The sequence below is a fragment of the Microcebus murinus genome, chromosome 6 (assembly GCF_040939455.1).
Source record: "Microcebus murinus isolate Inina chromosome 6, M.murinus_Inina_mat1.0, whole genome shotgun sequence".
Lineage (NCBI taxonomy): Eukaryota > Metazoa > Chordata > Mammalia > Primates > Cheirogaleidae > Microcebus > Microcebus murinus.
The window spans coordinates 57,523,562-57,542,865 of record NC_134109.1 but is presented as its reverse complement, the minus strand read 5'-3'; the positions used below and the strand labels follow the sequence as shown (position 1 = coordinate 57,542,865).

The 19,304-nt window shown below is 35.3% G+C and overlaps 1 protein-coding gene across 8 annotated transcripts in view; it reads left to right on the top strand.

Annotated features, from left to right (window-relative positions):
* Positions 1 to 19,304, top strand: part of MIPOL1 (mirror-image polydactyly 1) — a 305,074-nt gene that overhangs the window by 134,153 nt on the left and 151,617 nt on the right. The window lies entirely within an intron of this gene.

Here is a 19,304-nt window from a genome sequence, read left to right as displayed (position 1 = left end):
CTATTCCAGTAAGAGCAGAGTGCAACCCCTTCCATAATGGAAATGCTCCAGTGTATAATCAGCCTGCCATTATTCTCCTGGTCGATATCCCAGGGAATGGTGCTGTCTCAGAGGCTCAGTGTTGATCTCTGCTGCTAGCAGATTGGGCACTCAGCAGTGGCTATGGCCAGGTCAACCTTGGTGAGTAGAAATCCATGTTGCTGAGCCCGTGTATAACTTCCATGCCTGCCATCATGTTTATTGTGTTCATGAGCTCATGGAGAAGTGATAGGATTGGCTAGGGAAAGAGATTGACTGATGTCCATAAAATGGGTCATCCTATTCAGAGGATGGGTAGGCAGGCCTAATGTTCTGAGAAGGAGGAGAAAATGAAAAAGGGCTTGTAGGTGAAGCTAGAGAGAATCCTTGATTCAGCAAAGACTTAGAGAAGTCAGGGAGAAATGAACTCAGAGAAGTACAGGAGTAATGATCAATAAATATGTAGATCTATTTAAAAGTGGATGGAGACCAGACAGAAGTCAGAAAAGTTTATGCTTACTGCCCTTTGTTTTTCATTTGATGTACTTTATTCGTTGAGATGAGGAGATAGACAGTTGGCTGTAGAGTCCTGAGGTCAATAGAACTTCTGTGGAGTGTGAAGAAAAAATCTAGGTAATTGTTGAACCACTTTGATACGAGCGTCAACTATAGTTGGTAGCCACAGATGAACGCGCACAGCCGAGCGTCGACTTTAGCGTTAATAACAAAACTTGACTTTTCTAATTTTTCATTTATCAAAATAAAATTGTGAACATTTAAAAATAACATAATAAAAACATATGTGTTACCTATTCTGATTTACATTACAAGTAAAGCTGCCTGTAAAGTAAAACAAGCTTTCCTCATCACACAAGAGCAAAACGGGGTTCGTTGTCAATGCACAGCACAAACTATCGTGAAGGCTGTGAATGCTGCCTGTGGGCAAGGATTCACAGCTGGTGAGCACCACCATACTGAAGTGGTTAAAGAGTGGTTTTAAGGAGAAGGTAGAAGAATATAAGGTTGTCATCTAAGAGCAGGAGTTTCAGAGTTAAGGATTAAAGAGAACTTAGAGCAAGATAGAGTACTGGTCGTGGATATTATTTGAAGGTAAATTTTTAAAAAAATAAATAGGTCAAGAAATTATGAGGCTAGAGTGTTTTATACGTGGCCATTGCTTTTGTCTAGAATTTTGGCAGGAAATTTTCTTTAAAAATATGGGGAAGTAATCTTGGTTGTGAGTAGATCACAGTGATACAGATGATAACCAAGTCATGTATATCAGTGCTTCTCAGACTACTGTGACAAAGGACTAGCTTTTATTTTTTTTTTTCTTTTTTTTTTTTTTTATAAGGACAACAGTTTCCTAAGGACTAGCTTTTAAAAAATAAAAATTTCAAAGTGTCATAGACTGCTATTTTTGTAACATATAATAAAAATGAATTTCCAAAAAAAGAAATTAAAAAATATAGACATACAAAATCCAAGTATACATTTTCTTTTTAAATTATTGGGCTCAACAGCCAAAACATTTCTCTGTCAAATTCCTATGAAATGTTTGGTTGCATACTCTGAATTTTAGTACCTAGCTTCATTGCAGTAACAGTTTTGGAGTGGCAGTAGTCCCTGGATCACACTTTGAGGAGCACTGATCTAAATGGATAACAGAAACTCCAGAAGTGAAAAGGTTGTTTAATGAAGGATTAGTGGACTGGAAATGGCAGTTAGGAACCAGGAAAATGCAAGTCTTTTTTTCCTGCCTCTGAAGTAACAGTCTGTGAAAGAAGGAGCACAGTCTAGTAGAGAAGGTTTAGAGAGAAATGTCACTGAAAGTGAGGTGGTTTCTTACTGAGCTGAGGGGTTAGGCTTAAGAACACATGGAATTGTCTTGGCAATGAAAAAAGGTCAGAGGCCACAGATGGCAAAAGTACAAGGTTAGTAGGTAAAGCAAAAGCTAAGGAATAGGAAAATTACAGTTTTAAGAAGTTAGTTGACTTTAGGGGGTTGAATAGTAGACTATTTTTCACTGAGATTACTCTTACGTAAACTGCTGCTAAATGGTTTAAATGAGTTTCTTGGACTTGCATATATGCATCAATAAAACGATTTTAAGAACCATTAAAAAAATAAAAGATATAGGTAAATGATTGACTTTATTGAAAACTAGGAAGTGTCCCAAGAATTGTGCAAAGTTTCCAAAGCTTTTGTTATAGTAGTTAGTTAATCAGTACACAAATATTTACTGGTTACCTATAGAGAACACTAATTATCATTCTTATTAAAAAATAATTTGAGTTTTATGTCTCAAGGAGAATGACATTTTGTATATATAATTGTATAATATATATAATACTCAACTTGTTGATACTTTGATTTGTCATGCAAATTTTTCGTTTTTCTCCTGTTGTAATCTTAGAAGTTAGAGTGGCTTCTGTTTTGATTTTGCAATGTTTGGGCAACACATTATACAACAAGAAAACTAAGAAGGAGCACTTAGGTAATTGACAGCTCTATTGAGATTACAGCATTTATAGTGGTAAACAAATAAAGTTTGCAAACTAAGAGGAAGCGTCTGTGATTCCAGGAATATAATAACTGAAAAAGAGCTTAATAAACTATTAAACTATGGCTATCATCCAGTGAGTACTAATACTATTTCCTGAACTCTGCTTTGTGTTTTAAAATAGTATAAGAAGCATCTTTGCCCTTTTGTGCAATAACTGCCAACTTAACATTTAGGTTATATAGTTGTTTGTTTATGGATTTTGAGAAAATCCATTGAAGTTTACTTAAGAACCAACTCATTACAATGGTATTATTTACTGAATTTTGTTTTTCTGACCATCAGCTAACTGCAGAGTTCAGTATCAGAAGGTTATAACTGTACAAAAAGGATCAAAATACCATATCCTAGTAGTTGCATTAGCTGGAGAAGTAAAGTCATCATTGTAGAAATAAATACCTTTGCAGCAGTGAAGAGATTATAGAAATTGAATAATCTAGGTCACACCTCTTGTATGTGGTAATTTTATAATTATCTTTATTTTAATCATTTTAGTTATAAAATATTGTCTTATGTTTTATTTTCTAATTATTCATATTAAACTATAGAAATGTAGTATGTTTCTAATTCACATCAAAAAAAAACTTTCACACAGTTTTAGAATTTTTACTTTTGTTATTGAATTTGAAGAGGAAGTGTTGTTAATGAATTGTAACTTTTAATTCAACTATTGTAATTGTAATCTTAAATCCATTTAGTACCCAAACATGTTTTAGGTAGGTATCCTAAACATCTGGAAAATAGGAAAATACCAACCTACTATTCTTAAAGTTTATATAAACATGATTCTTTTTTTTTTACATCTTGTATTTTTAAGGGGGGTATGAAAATATAATTCTGATTTAACTTTAATGTATTAAGTATAGTTATGAATTCATATAATTAATAATAACATAAGTAATGTCATGCATTAATTGTGAGATATAGTCTTGATGTTTGGATTGACATGTTGTTCTTGTTAGAGCTGATGGCTGTCCCAGCAGATTGAGGTTCTGAGAAGCTGTGGCATGATAAAAGGGCTGTTTCCAGAACAGCATGTACTACTAAAATTAAGAGACTATGCAGCTTTTGTTTTTGTCTTTCATTTTTTTCTGCAACCCATTTAGATTACTTCCTCAGACTTATCATCCTGCCCTTTTTTTCTTTTACTACCAGAACACAGGTACCAGTTAGAATACACAGCCAAAGAATTAGGATGCCAGGGAGGATAGATCAGAGGGGAATGAGTTGAATACACAAGCAGTAAGTTAATTTAGGCACCTTTATCTTTAAGGAAGTATTAGTTGCATTTAAAGTACTAAAATGGAGCATACATCTGGGACATACTGAATTTTTTTTTTTTTTGAGACACAGTTTCACTCTGTTGCCTGAGTGAGAATACAGTGGTGGCATCATAGCTCAAACTCAAACTCCTGGACTCAAGTCTTCCTCTGGCCTCAGCCTTCCAAGTAGTTGGGACTACAGGCATGCACCACCATGCCCAGCTAATTTTTCTATTTTTTGTAGAGATGGAGTCTCGCTCTTACTCAGGCTTGTCTCAAACTCCTGTCCTCAAGCAATCCTTCTGCTTCACCCTTCCAGAGTGCTGGATTACAGGCGTGAACCACCACACCTGGTCAATATATTGAACTTTTATCTCTTTTAGTTCCTTATGATGTTACCAATTCAAATGTTAGAAATCACTTCTAAATGTGTTTTAATTAAAATCCAGAAAAGGTGATTTCATAACACTTCACTTTGTTATACTCAGTAACCACATTAGGTAGTTGTTAATGCTAGTTAAATAAAGACCATGTCTAATTCTCTTTTAATTTACTAAAAATTTAGTCATTATTATTGGTTCACATATTGTGGCAAGCCCTGAAAAAAAAAATTTCACTGCTAAGGAATTGTTTAGGTGTTGATACATAATTTGATTCCCTATTAACTATTATTCAAAAAAAATCACAAACTTTACAGACATTAGGAACAGTTACATGTAATTGAAAGGGGAATATTTTTCATTGGGTGTTAAGTCAATTTGAGGCAAATGAACATTTATCATGACCAATCAGTTTCTGAACTACAGTAACCTTTTTCTTAATGGGGAAAAATTGCTTTTGGTCTCTTAAAAAACAATAGAGGCTTCCTGATGTGGCAGAGTAACTAGTACCAATCTTGATATTCTTCTAACAACTAACTAGAAAGTTGTAAAAAATACATTAACAACAGGCTGCATAGGAATACAGAGGTGAGTTCAATGATTCCCCTGCCATTACATGTGGAAGCACCCTTGCTGCCTCAGGGAAATAGAGTCCAGGCAGAAAAGCAGTGTTGCTTCATTGGCAAAGAAGAAATTTAAGTCTGGGTACTTGGGGCAGCTGGAATTTGAAAAAGATGGTACTTAGTGATAGGAAACTCTGTATGTATATTGGGGGTGGGAGGAGCAAAGGGAGCACCAGATATCTATGTAAAAATCCATCTTCAGTACTTGACCAAAGGTTGTACTGTTCATGCACAGGGTTTGCATGCATGTGGTTTAGAAGCAGTGCTGCAGAGCTGAGAGTTAAATGGAGAAGTTGGATTTATGGTCTAAGCAGAGTGAAGAAACCTTGCTAAGCACCTTAAACAGTCAGTTGATTCTTTCATATGGTAAGGACCAATTCCTAGTGCAATGCTGTACAGTAGTACTTTCTACCGGAAAGGAAATGTTTTCTGCATTGTCCAGTTTGGTAGTCTGAACCACATGTGGTTGAGCACTTGAAATGTGGCTAATGCAAAGAATAACTGATTTTTATGTTTTATTTTATAAATATACAGTTAAATTTTAATAGCCGCATATGAATTGTGGCTGCATATCAGACAGAGCAGCTTTAGATTAAGGGTTAGGACATAGGACTAAGTTCAAAACTGGAACAGAACTGCCCAAATAAATTATAAAACTAAGTCTGACAGCTCCAAAGGAATCCAGCAATAACTTGACTGTCTGCTGGAGGAAAACCTAACCTTCTTAAAGGAAGAAAATATAATTAGGCACTTTATAATGTACCATTCACAATGTGTAGCATATAATTGTAAAAATATTGGACATGTGAAGTAGGAAAATGTGACCCATAATTTCAGAGAAAATATGGTCAATAGAAACAAATAGATCAATTTTAACTTTTTATAATAGATTTATGCATAAATGATAAAATAGACTAATATTTACATATATTTTATGCACTCATGACATAGCTTTTTCTTAATTTTCTTAATATTTCTAGGCTACATGGTTTTTTATCTGAAAGCTTTTTAAAATTATCACAAAGCTCAACATAATTTCCCAATATATTTATTGGAAAAAAATCACATATAACTTGACCTGGGTAGTTCAAACCTGTGTCATTTAAGGGGCAACTGTACTCCAGTTAAAGGCAGATAACTATGAGGTATTATAGGCAGTAAGGAATCAGGACCCATTATATACTGTCTGTAAGAAGCATACTTGAAACAATAAGATACAGATAAGTTCAAAGTAAAAACATGAAAGATATAATATGTAAGCTATAAGCATAAGAAAGGTGCTTTGGCAGTTAATATCAGACAAAGTAGGCTTAAAGGCAAGGAGTATTACCAGAGATAAAGAGGGAATTTCATTAGCACCCCTAATATTTAGGTACATAATAGCAGATCTTCAAAGTACAAGAAGCAAAAACTGATAGAACTAAAGGAAGAAATGTAGTGTTCGACAATCACAGTTGGAGATAACACCACTGTGCTTTCCAAATCCTTTGTTGTCATTTCAACAGTGTTCAAGCATCTTCACCGGGATTAGATTCCATCTCAAGACACAACTTTCTTTGCTTATCCATGGGAAGGTACTTCTCATCTATTCAAGTTTTATCATGAAATTACAGCAATTCAGTCACATCTTCAGGCTCCACGTCTAATTCTAGTTCTCATGCTATTTTCATCACATCTACCGTTACTTCCTTCACTGAAGTCCTCCAGCCCTCCAAATCATCCATAAGCATTGAAATCAACTTCTTCCAAACTCCTCCTAATGTTAATATCTTGACCTCCTCTCAGGAATCATGAATTTTCTTAATGATATGTAGAGTGACAAATTCTTTCTAGAAGGTTTTCAATTTACTTTGCCCAGATCCATCAAAGGAATCACTATGAGAGTTGTAGCCTTATGAAATGCATTTCTTAAATAATAAAACTTGAAAGTCAAAAACTCCTTGATCTATAGGCTGCAGAATAAATGTATTAGCAGACATGAAAAATAACATTAATTCCCTTGTATGTCTCCTTCAGAGCTCTTGGGTGACTAGGTACATTGTCAATAAGCAGTATTACTTTGAAAGAAATCTTTTTTTTTCTGAGAGTAGGTCTCAACAGTGGGCTTCAAATATTCAATGAACCATGCCATAAACAAATGTGCCATCATCTAGGCTTTGTTGTTCTCTGTACAGGCAGAGTAGATTTGGCATCATTCCTAAGAGCCCTAGAATTTTCAGATGGTAAATGAGCATTAGCTTCAAGTAATTTAAAGTCAGTAGCTACATTATTCCCTAACAAGGGAGACAGTTTGTCCTTTGAAGCTTTGAAGCCAGTCATTGACTTCTCTCTAGCTATGAAAGTTAGATGGCATCTTCTTCCACTTGAAGGCTGTTTCATCTGCATTGAAACTCTGTTGTTTAGTGTAGCCACCTTCATCAATGATCTTACCTGGATCTTCTGGATAACTTGCTACAGCGTTTACATCAGCACTTGCTGCTTCACCTTGCACTTGTCTATTATGCAGTTGGCCTCTTTGCTTAAACTTCAGGAACCAACCTCTGCTAGCTTCAAACTTTTCTTCTGCAGCTTTGTCACCTTTCTCAAACTTCATAGAATTGAAAGAGTTAGTGCCTTGCTCTGGGGTTAATCTTCGGCTTGAAGAAATATAACTGGTTTGGTCTTTTATCCAGACCACTAAAACTTTCTCCATATTAGCAATAAGACTGTTTCACTTTCTTATTCATATGTTCTCTCAAGTAGCACTTTTAATTTCCTTTAATAACTTTTCCTTTAAATTCACAACTTGCCCTCCTCACTAAGCTTAATCATTTCTAGCTTTTGATTTAAATTGAGAGATGTGCAACTCTTCCTTATACTTGGACACTCAGAGGCCATTTGTGGGATTATTAATTGACGTAATTTCAGTGTTGTTGAGTCTCAGGTAATAGGGAGGCCCAAAGAGAGGGACAAAAAGGTTGGTTAGCGGAGCAGTCAGAACACACACTACATTTATCGATTAAGTTTACCATGTTATATGGATGCAATTCATGGTGCCTGAAAAACAATTACACTAGTAACATCAAAGATCGCTGATCATAGATCGCCATAACAGATATAATACTATTGAACCAGTTTGAAATACAGTCATGTGCCACAAAATGTTCAGTCAATAACCACATATATGACAGTGGTTTTGTAAGTTTATTAATGGAGCTGAAAAGTTCCTATCACCTAGTGATATCACAGCTGTCCTAATGTAGGAGCACAATTCATTACTCACATGATTGTGGTGATACCAGTGCAAACACAAGTGCTGTGCTGCCAATTCTATAAAAGTATAGCATATATTAATAAAATTATGACCCTGTGTAGGCCTAGGCTAATGTGTGTGTTTTTATCTTAGTTTTTAACAAACAAAGCTTAATAAGTAAAAAATAAATAAAAGTTTGTAGAATATGAATATAAAGAAAAAATATTTTTGTAGAGCTATATATGTTTTTAGCTGTTGATTACAGAACAGTAAAAAAGTTTAAAAAGGAAGTTTATAAAGTAAAATTATAATAAACTAAGATTAACTGATTATTGAAGAAAAAATTTTAATAAATTTAGTGTATCCTAAGTATACAGTGTTTATAAAGTCTACAATAGTGTACAGTAATATCCTAAGCCTTCACATTTACTCACCACTCACTCACTCACCAAGAACAACTTCCATTTTCTCAAGGTCTGTTCATAGTAAGTGCCCTATGTACACTTGTACCATTTATTATCTTTTATGCTGTATTTTTACTGTATCTTTTCTATGTTTAGGTATACAAATACTTACCATTGTGTTAGAGTTGCCTACAGTATTCAGTTTGTATCCTCAGAGCAGTAGGCTATACCATAGAGCCTAGGTGTGTAGTAGGCTACACCATCTATGTTTGTGTAAGTATTAGGTCATAAAATATGAAATGTCCAATTTCCTAGGTCATTAAGTATGAAATGTCCAAATCCCTTAAGTACTAAGTTTGACAGTTGATATCTCTGACCTTTTACTTTGATACTTTTTATTTTTTTCATATTGTGAAGGTACATCCTCAGTCTTTCAAGCTCGTGTTTTAGCTTATGATTATCTTTCACATTTTTTTAAGAGCAATTTTAGTGAAACCATGGATAAGTCAAAAATTCATGTTATTTTTGAATATGAGTTCTATCATGGAACCAATGCTGTTCAGACAGCTCAAAATATCATTGAAGTATTTGGAAAGGATGTGGCTATCAACAGTACATTTACAGTTTGAGAAGTTCCATTCCGGTGATTTTAATTTTGAAAGTGAGCCATGTGGGCGACCTGACACCAAGGTGGATAATGATGAGCTGAAAGATGTAGTGGAAATGAATCCATCTCTACCTACATGTGAATTAGCAACAAGGTTTGATGTTACCATTCCAACAACATTAGACCATTTGAAACAAATTGGCAAGGTAAAGAAGCTGGATAGGTGGGTTCCACATAAATTAAAGGAGCGTCAGAAGAGAAATCATCTCAAAGCTTGCCTTTCTTTGCTGTCACAACATAAAAAGGAACCATTTCTACACCATATTGTTACATGTGATGAAAAATAGATTCTTTTTGACAATTGCAAGCATTCAGCACAAAGGTTGGATAAAGATAAAGTACCAAAGCATAGTACAAAACCAAATACTCATCAAAAAATGCTAGTGGTGTCTATTTAGTGGTCCAGGGCTGCTATTATCCACTACAGCTTCATGAAACCTGGTCAATCGGTAACAGCAGATGTCTGCTGCAACCAGTTGGATGAAATGATGAGTATGCTTGCGATTAAGCATCTGACATTGATCAATAGAGATGGGCTAATGCTCTTATAAGACCACATGTTGCAAAAAATAATGCTTCTCAAACTACAGAGGCTAGATTTGGAAACTCTCTGTCATTCACCATATTTATCAGACCTTGCACCGACTGACTACCACATCTTCCAGGCTTTGGACCACTTCTTGGAGGAAAAATATTCAATTCTCAACGAGTTGTCGAAAACAACTTTTGTGATTTCATTGCCACTCACTCTCCAGGCTTCTTCACTGCTGGCATAAACAAGCTACTGTTAAGATGGCAAAAACTGTGTAGATAGTTTCGCGTATACTTTGATTAATTGTACTGCTTCTTTTTTGAGATATAATACACTACACCTTTGATTAGAAATCAGACATTTCATATTTAATGACTTAATAATACATGCTATGATGTTCATACAATGATGAAACTGCCTGACAACACATTTCTCAAAGTGTATCCCATTGTTAAGTGACACATGACTGTATTGGAATTATCTAAGTGTGACACAGAGACACTAAGTGAGCACATGCTGTTGGAAAAAGGATGCCAGTAGACTTGCTCTACGCAGGGTGGCAACACAACTTCAGTTTGTAAAAAACACAGTATCTGCAAAATGTAATAAAGTGAAGCACAATAAAATGAGGGATGCCTGCAGACATTTTTTGTTTTGTTTTGTATTTCTAAAAAAAAAAGCATTATGATTTTAGCTTGTATGCTAGCCTTAGAATGTGAAATTAATAGGTGAGAAATATTTGCCTATGTGGTTTTTCATTAATTTACTATAGATTTTGTTGGGTAAGTAATTTAAAAGATAATTCTTTATACTAGCTAGTCCCTTTCATTCTGGTCTCTGTTAAGTATTTATTTCCTTTCTCAGAGCTATATAATACTTCACAATATCTTTATCTCTAATTGTTCCAATTTTAAAATATCATTATATTTTTCTGTAGTTCTAGATGTTTCCATTCCTTTTGCTATCATACGTACCTGGGTACAGTGAAAATTTGTAAACTGAATTATCCTGCTGCTTCAATTTGAATCCTGACTTTTTATTAGTTGTTTGACTTTAGAGAAGGTATTTATTATTCTTGGCTTCCACTTTCTTCTCTTCAAAATAGGATAATAATATCTAACTCATAAGGTCCACATGAAGGTTAGCTTATTTAATACATGTAAAATGCTTGAAATGAGGGCCGGCACATACTAATTTCTCACTAAGAGTTGATTGACTATCATTAAAAATATGTGTGTTAAGGTTTATTCTGAAATAGATGCAAATCATGATTTTTCAAATGAATAGCTTTTTATGAATACAGCTAACAATAATCTTAAATAATATATAAAGAATGATATTTTCATAGCATAGCATACTAAAATACCCACATACATCTTGGTATCTTCTATAATAATTTTCATATTCACTGATTTTTTTACTTTGCAATTTAAAATGTTTCTTTACTCTTTTCTAAATAATTTAATAGTTTAAAATATATAAATTACCATATTTGTTATTAAATTCCTAGTTATTGACTTTCATATGGTATCTTAGGAATGTTTATATGTGAGTCAATATATATATATATGTGTATATATATATCCCTCTCTATATATATAGCTATCTATAAATCTGTAGAAACATCTCATTGGCATATTGCCTAGTGGTTACTGGTACATTGCCTAGTTGATGCCTAGTATTTTTTGAATAATTTAGTTATGTTATATATAATGCATATAATACACACATATACATATAAGCCATAGCATGTGTGGTTTCAGAGATTCACTTGCATAATTATTATTTTTATTTTTTTAATATTTGGCATTTGTAAACCTTTTACTCTTAAGTAATCATCTAAACCAAATTGTTGATATTTCTCTAGAGATCTGAAGAAACAAGTTATCTTTTCAAATTTAAAAACCCTTTATTCTAAGTTATTGTAATGTGGGAAAAGCATTGTTATTAATCTAAAATGAAGCGATTTTTAAAAATTCTTCTAAATTAAAAGGAGTAAAAACCTATTTAAATAATCCCAAATGCTTCCAAACATCTGCAGTTTAATGTATATATTTCTGATTGACAACAAAGTTTGGTTTCTGTTTTGACTGTAAGAGTCTTATATTATTTTTATCTGCAAAGGAAAGAGTTGTATAGCATCCAAGTGGGAAGATGTTTGATTATAATGTAATCAAGATGATTTGTGACTAAAGGCAGATTATACAGGAAAAAAACAGCAGCTGTTAAAAACTGAAACAATATTATAGAACTTTTTGTTAGGAAATGAAGGCATATTATTTTTTCATAAAGTAAACAAAAAATGGAAACATTAAAATGTATTATCTGCTTTATAAGTCTTAAGAATTCACAATGATCAATAAAAGAAAATACATATCTTATAGTAAATACCAGACAAATTTATTTTGTAATAATTTGTCATTGATTTTTATATGTGTAGTTCAATTGCACTGTAGAATTAGTTTTTGTTTCTTTGTAGTGGCAAATTCAATTGTTTTCTTTTTATCGTTGAGTTTAGAAAGCTAATATCATTAATCCCTATGATATTTTCATCCTGCTACAATAATTAACCATCTTTTTTTTCATCTATATCCCCCATTCATTTACTTCTATTATTTTGAGGGAAATCTCAGACATAATATTCTTTTTTATTTATTATACTTAGAGTATATCTCTGAAATATATGGATTCTTATTTAAAATATAACCACAGTATCATTATCACACCAAAAATATTAACAATAATTCTATACTATTGTGAAACATACAGTTTAATTTTCAAATTTCAGTACCTCATAAATATCGTAATTTTACCTGTTTGTGTGTAGTCTGTATTCTAAATAAGATTCACACATTGAAAATGATAGAATTGACTCTGAACATTCTTTTCTAGATTCCCCTCTATCTTTTCTTGTGCCTTGAAATTTATTTTTTAAACACACCAAATCAATTTTCTTATAGAATTTTCCAGGTTTTTCATTGCATCTGTGTAGTATCTTTTAATGTACTCCTCTGTTCACTTTTCTCCTATAAATATGGCAATTTGAGCTAGAGACTTGATCAAATTTAAATTAGTTTTTAGTAGCAAGAGTACTTCATAAATAATTTTTGTTCTTTCAACTAGAAGTACATGTCATCTCTGCTTCTTTCTATGTTTTTAGAAGTGTTTGATGCCTAGATCTTTTAATATATTAATGATTTCAAAATTGTGATATTCTAATTATAATATTACCACTGTCTATTAGCTAGACTATTTCTATAAAGAGAGATCTATCATTTGCACAGTAGGAAAGTTTATATAAAAAAGGTGGATAAATGCTTGCTGTACTAGTATTCTCTAACACTGACAATTAGTTAAAAAATGTTTTATTTCATTATAAGCTCAATGATTTAAAAATATTTTATGTGTTTCAATACATTGCAGTTATTATCACTATTGATTCTGAAATGGCCTTTTCTTTAGCTAGTTAGCTTATATGTACATTATACATTATATATAACACTATATTTATATATAACATTATATATAACTAAGTTATTAAAAAATATTCATTGAGCATCCAATAAGCACTGTACCAGTAACCATAGGCAATATGCCAATGGTTGACTCCTGAGTCCTTTCAGAGTCTCTTCAATAGTTCCTTGGTATTTACTATGACCAGATGTTCCTGGATCATCGTGTACATTTGTTGCCCCAGATCTGGAATCAGCTATATATCTATGAATTCCCTTATTTTTAGTAGGAAACAGTACTTGTAGTCCTCAGTCCAGGTGCCAGGGTTCTATCTGCTATTAGATTTCCTATTATTTCTAGTTTTTTTCCAGTGGACAGAACTAGGAAATCCACACAAGCACACACATATTTTTTAAAGTTAAAAGTCATTCTATCTTCATACTCATATGTCAAATTCTGAACCAAAGAATTTTTCCTTAACTTATCTTACAGCTATATCTTTTATTTTCTATGGTGAGAATCCTAGTTTTCAAGAACGCTGTGACATATAGAATTGGCATTTACTTAAGTGGAATTTGAATATTAAAAATTTTTGTTAAATATGAAAGATAAGAACTCTTATGTCTTTATATTTTAGAACTTTTAAGAAAATTAATATTTGGCAGAATATGAACAGGGAAGATACAGTATTGTTTTTAATTATCAGTTCAAAAGGAAACTGTTGAAACCCAAAGAAAAAATTATGTAATTGTATTACTTGATTTAGGGATATATATTTTCTCTAGCATTTGTCTTGTCTCTTTTCATTCATCAAAGTGGGGAGGATCATTATACACCTGAAAGTATCTGTAGCTCTTTGGGACACTTACCACTTTGTGTGGTCCTTGGGCCCTGTTTTCTATCCCCTTTATACTTATGGCCCCAGGAACTGAGCCCAAACATGCAACTTGGATAAATATCCTCAGTGCAAAAATAGCTTTATCATTTTTATATTATACTTGTCTCTTTGGTTACAATATTTCATGCAAAAATTGGTCTTAGAGTACCCTCTACTATACACACACACACCCTTTTCAGAAAGAATGAAAGAAAGATTATGAAGTTTTAAAAATTAAGAGGAACTCTAAAGAGCTACAAACATACTAGGGATGTAAGACCAGATGTAAATCCGAAGGGCAAGGAACTTGAATTTTATTGCCTTTGGATGCATTGATGATATGGCCACTTGAGGTGGGAACTGAGTAGAGAGACCCTTGCATATAGTCAGACTGTGGAAAGACTGCTTCTTCAGTGAAAGGAAGTCTAGAAAAAAAAATAGACAAATTGCTGGTTCAGGGAAGTGATAAGGAAGCTTGTCTCTGGCTAAAACTAAACAAAATAGGAAAAATTACCTTGAGAAATTAAAGGGCTAGAATTGCTTCATCTGGGACTAAAGACACCAAATTATGTAACTGTCATGGTGCGAATCCATAGACAAAGACAATGCCTTAGATGAATAAAAACTTTGCATCACTCAGCAGAAGCAAATGTAAAACCAATCTGGCAATGCCTCCACACACATGTTGTTACAAAAAAAAAAAAAAAAAAAAGGAATGTCTGCTGAAGATAGGCAAAGTGAAAAATCTACATACCATGCAAGAAAACAATCCACCATGAAGTGGAATTAAAAGGATTATACCACCAACAAATTGAGATACAGGAAAATGTGAAATAGGAGACGTCAAATGTGTGTTTGTAAACTGAAAAACCATTTAATAGACATATTAAAAAAAGAATGCTATAAAAAAAGATGGACAGAATTGAAAAAGAATATAAGAGGACATCTAGAAATGAAAACTGTAGTCACTGAAATTAAAACATAAGTGAATAGAGCAAGAGTAGACACATCTGAAGATAGAATCAAATCTCATTTCACTAATGATAGATGCTTGGAATTCAAACAAATAAAAAGATTTAAAATATGAAAAACAGATTAAAAGTTGTCAAAGAAATAACTCTTTGGTGATATTGGGATCTAATGTGACCAGTATGAGTTTCAAAATGGGAGTGAGAAAATATTCCAAGAGATGATAGCTGTGAATTTTCCAGGTTTGAGAAGCATGAAGAGTATCAAGAAGATAAAAATCTACTCCCAGACAGATTGTTATAGAACTAACACTTGCTAATAAATTAAGTTAAATTCCTTTGCTTCAAAATAAATTTCAAAGTTAAAGAGTTTAGTAAAAGAAAAAAGAAACAAACCAGAAGAAATTATACATAAATATGCAATTGTGGGTAGTATATTGGGATTTCCAATAACATCAAATGAATAAATAGTATAGGATTAAATAAATCTAAGTAAACCTTAAATATATATATATATATTTTCTTTCTTTTTTTTTTTTATTTCGGCATATTATGGGGGTACAGATTTTAAGGTTTCAATAAATGCCCATATCCCCCACTCCCCCCACAAGTCTGAGTCTCCAGCATGACCATCCCCCAGATGGTGCACATCTCACTCATTATATATGTATATACCCGCCCCCCTCCCCCCTGCCCAATACCCTATTACTGCAGTACCTATGTGACCACTTAGTTGCTGTTCAGTTAATACCATATTTGCTAGTGAGTATATGTGGTGCTTGTTTTTCTGTTCTTGGGAAACTTCACTTAATAGTATAGGTTCCAGCCCTAACCAGGAAAATATAAGATCTGCTATATCACCATTGTTTCTTAGAGCTGAATAGTACTCCATGGTATACATATACCACATTTTATTAATCCATTCTTGGATTGATGGGCACTTGGGCTGTTTCCACAGCCTTGAAATTATGAATTGTGCTGCTATAAACATTCAAGTGCAGGTGTCTTTTTTGTAGAGTGTCATTGGATCTTTTGGGTAGATGCCCAGCAATGGGATTGCTGGATCAAATGGTAGATTCACTTGTATCGCTTTAAGGTATCTCCATATTGCTTTCCACAGAGGTTGAACTAATTTGCAGTCCCACCAGCAGTGTAGGAGTATAGAATTTTTTTATTTCCATCTTGATTTCTTCATTTATGAAGTAATCATTTAGTAGGAGGTTGTTTAAATTCCACGATTTTGTGTAGAAATGTGAGTTTCTGTTAGGGTTGATTTCTACTTTTATTCCACTATGATCTGAGAAGGTACATGGTATGATTTCTATTTTTTTAAATTGCTTGAGATTTACTATGTGTCCTAGGATATGTTCAATCTTAGAGAATGTCCCGTGAGCTGATGAGAAGAACGTATATTCCGTGGATTTTGGGTAGAATGTCCTGTAGATGTCAGTCAGACCCAATTGTTCCAAGGTTTTGTTTAAGACCATTATTTCTTTATTAATTTTCTGTTTGGAGGATCTGTCTCGTGCCGTCAGTGGGGTGTTGAAATCTCCGGTGATTATGGAGTTGCTATTAATCATTTGCTTAGATCCAGTAAGGTTTGCTTTATGAAACTGGGTGCACCTAAGTTGGGTGCATATATATTTAAAATTGTTATCTCTTCTTGTTGAAGTGTGCCCTTCACCATTATATAATGACCGTCTTTGTCTTTCACTACTTTTGTTGGTTTAAAACCTAAATCGTCTGAAATTAGAACTGCCACGCCAGCCTTCTTTTGGCTTCCACTTGCTTGGAATACTGATCTCCTCCCTTTTACTTTTAGTCTATATGCATCCTTGCAGGTTAGATGTGTTTCCTGAAGACAGCATATACTTGGCCTGTATTTTCTTATCCATTCAGCCAGCCTATGTCTCTTGAGTGGAGACTTTAAGCCATTCACATTTATTGAGAGAACTGATAAGTAAGGTAGATTACTGTTCATTCTGTTGGGTTTGATGTTGTTGCTTTGATTTCTCTCTTAAGCCATTGTATTATCTGGCCTTTAATCTTTGGGTTTTGGTTGTTTTTATATTCATGAGTTTTTATTATGGTATTCCGTGCGTAACAGTGTTTTGAGTACTTTTTGTAGGGCTGGTCTTGTCTTGGTGAATTCTCTGAGGCTTTGCTTGTCTGAGAATGTCTTTATTTCTCCTTCATAGATGAAGCTTAGTTTTGCAGGGAATAATATTCTAGGCTGGGCATTGTTTTGTTTCAAAAGAGTGAGAATGGGGCCCCAGTCTCTCCTTGCTTGTAAAGTCTCATTAGAGAAGTCTGGTGTTATTCAAATTGGCTTTCCCTTGTATGTTATTTGCTTCTTTCCTCTTACAGCTCTTAGAAGGGCCTCTTTAGTTGATATTTTGGTCAGTCTGATGACTGCATGTCGTGACGTCTTCCTGTTTGCATTGAATCTCCCAGGGGTCCTCTGAGCTTCTTGAACTTGTATATCGAGGTTTTGAGCAAGGCCTGGGAAATTTTCCTCTATTATATCTTTAAATAGCTTGTCCAACCCTTGGGTGTTGTCCTCTTCCCCTTCTGGTAACCCTATTATGACCCTCACATTAGGTTTCTTCACATAATCCCACATCTCTTGTAGGCTTTGCTCTTTTTTCTTGTTTCACTGCTCTATCTCTGTGATGGTTTCATTTAGTTGGAGGTTGTTATCTTCAAACTCTGAGATTCTTTCTTCTGTTTGGTCTACCCTGTTCTTGACACTTTCTACTATATTTTGTAGTTCCTTGAATTGATTTTTCATTTCCAGGAGTTTGGTTAAACTTTTCTTAATTGTGTCTATTTCTTTAGTGAACTTTTGTTCTAGGTCCTGGAGGCTTTTTGTGGTTTCTTTGTGTTGGTTATTGAGTTGTTGTTGCAGGTCGGTGAGTGTTCTTATGATCCACATACGAAATTCCTCTTCTGTCATTTTGATTGCCTGATTTTGGTTGGTGTCCGTTTCTAGGGGGCTGGTGCTCCTCTTTGGGGGTGTGGTTTCCGTTTGGTTCTTCATATTTCCTGAGTTCCTTCGCTGATTTCTTCCCATGTCGATCAGTTGTTGTTTCTTTCCTTTAGGTTTTTGTTTGGGTATTCACACACCTTGTTTAGTTTCTGAGCCGTTAGGTGGTGTCTGTGGGTGAGATTCGACCACTCCCTGTATAATGAGTCAGTGAGTGCGGTGAAAAGGCTGTGCAGGATGCTGTCCCTGTCAGTAGGTGGCGCTTGCTTGGAGGAACAGGCTATGCTGTTGTTTTTGTGTCCTTTTTTCATCTCTTGTTCTGGGCGGAGCTGGGTTGGGTAAGCCTGCCCTCAGGCACCACCAATGCCATTAGCAGGGATCAAAGTTCTGTTCTCTGCTTCCAGGAAAAGCTGTCAGGGCGGGGCTGAAATGGTCCCGCTCAGCCAGAAAGTCTGCTTGTGGGGGTGGGGCTGTCTGAGACCCGTAGTCTGGAGCGGGCCTCGCTTCTTTCCACCCTCCCCAACTCCGCAGCTACTCCTGGGCCTCTGCCAGCAGGCCAGACCACATGCCACCAAGCCTCCCCGGATTTTGATGCCAGCAGGGAGGTTCCCTGCGCAGGAACGCCACCTGGGCTGGGCGTACAGCCTCCCTTTGGTGAGAGGGTTGCCCTCTAGGACGCTGATCCGCCCCTGGAGGCACACACACCTCAGCAGGCTGTTCACAAATATCCCTTCTGTGCCCTGGGCAATGCTAGCCCTCGGTGCAGGGGATCTGGTCTGCAGTTCCGATCTCTGGGTCCCAGAGTTCAAACTGTATCCCCACCAGGGAGAGGAGTTCTGGTCCAAATTCACCCACAGGGAGCCCAAGCTGTGTCTGTGTCTCTCAGCCTCTGAGTCGGCACCGTTCTCCTGGGAACACCATGACAGCAGCATCTGGGAGAGCTGGCGGGTAGGGAGCTTACAGTCTGAGTTCCCCTTAGTCATCTGTAGGATCCCAAAAGGGAAGGTCCTGTTCCCTGGAGGTGACCCCAGCCGGTGGCTGTATTGTCTCTCTGGGTAGCCGCAGGTAGGGGTGGCGGAGGGGAGAAGGAGGCAATATGGCGCCTGCCGCGCGGCTCGGGTCTGTGCACACGGAGGTGCCCCGAGGGATTTGGGAGTCTGGTGCCGTGTCCACTACAGGCTCACTGCTAGCTGGCGGCGGCCGTCTCTGGGCTGGTGTCCACAGGTCTCTCCACCCACTGGGGAGCCCACCAGCAGTCCCAAATGCAGGGGAAGGGGAAGGTGATTTATCCACCTACCCTTCCCGCTGGTCTCCGGGCTGCTCAGGCGGTCTCAGCTTC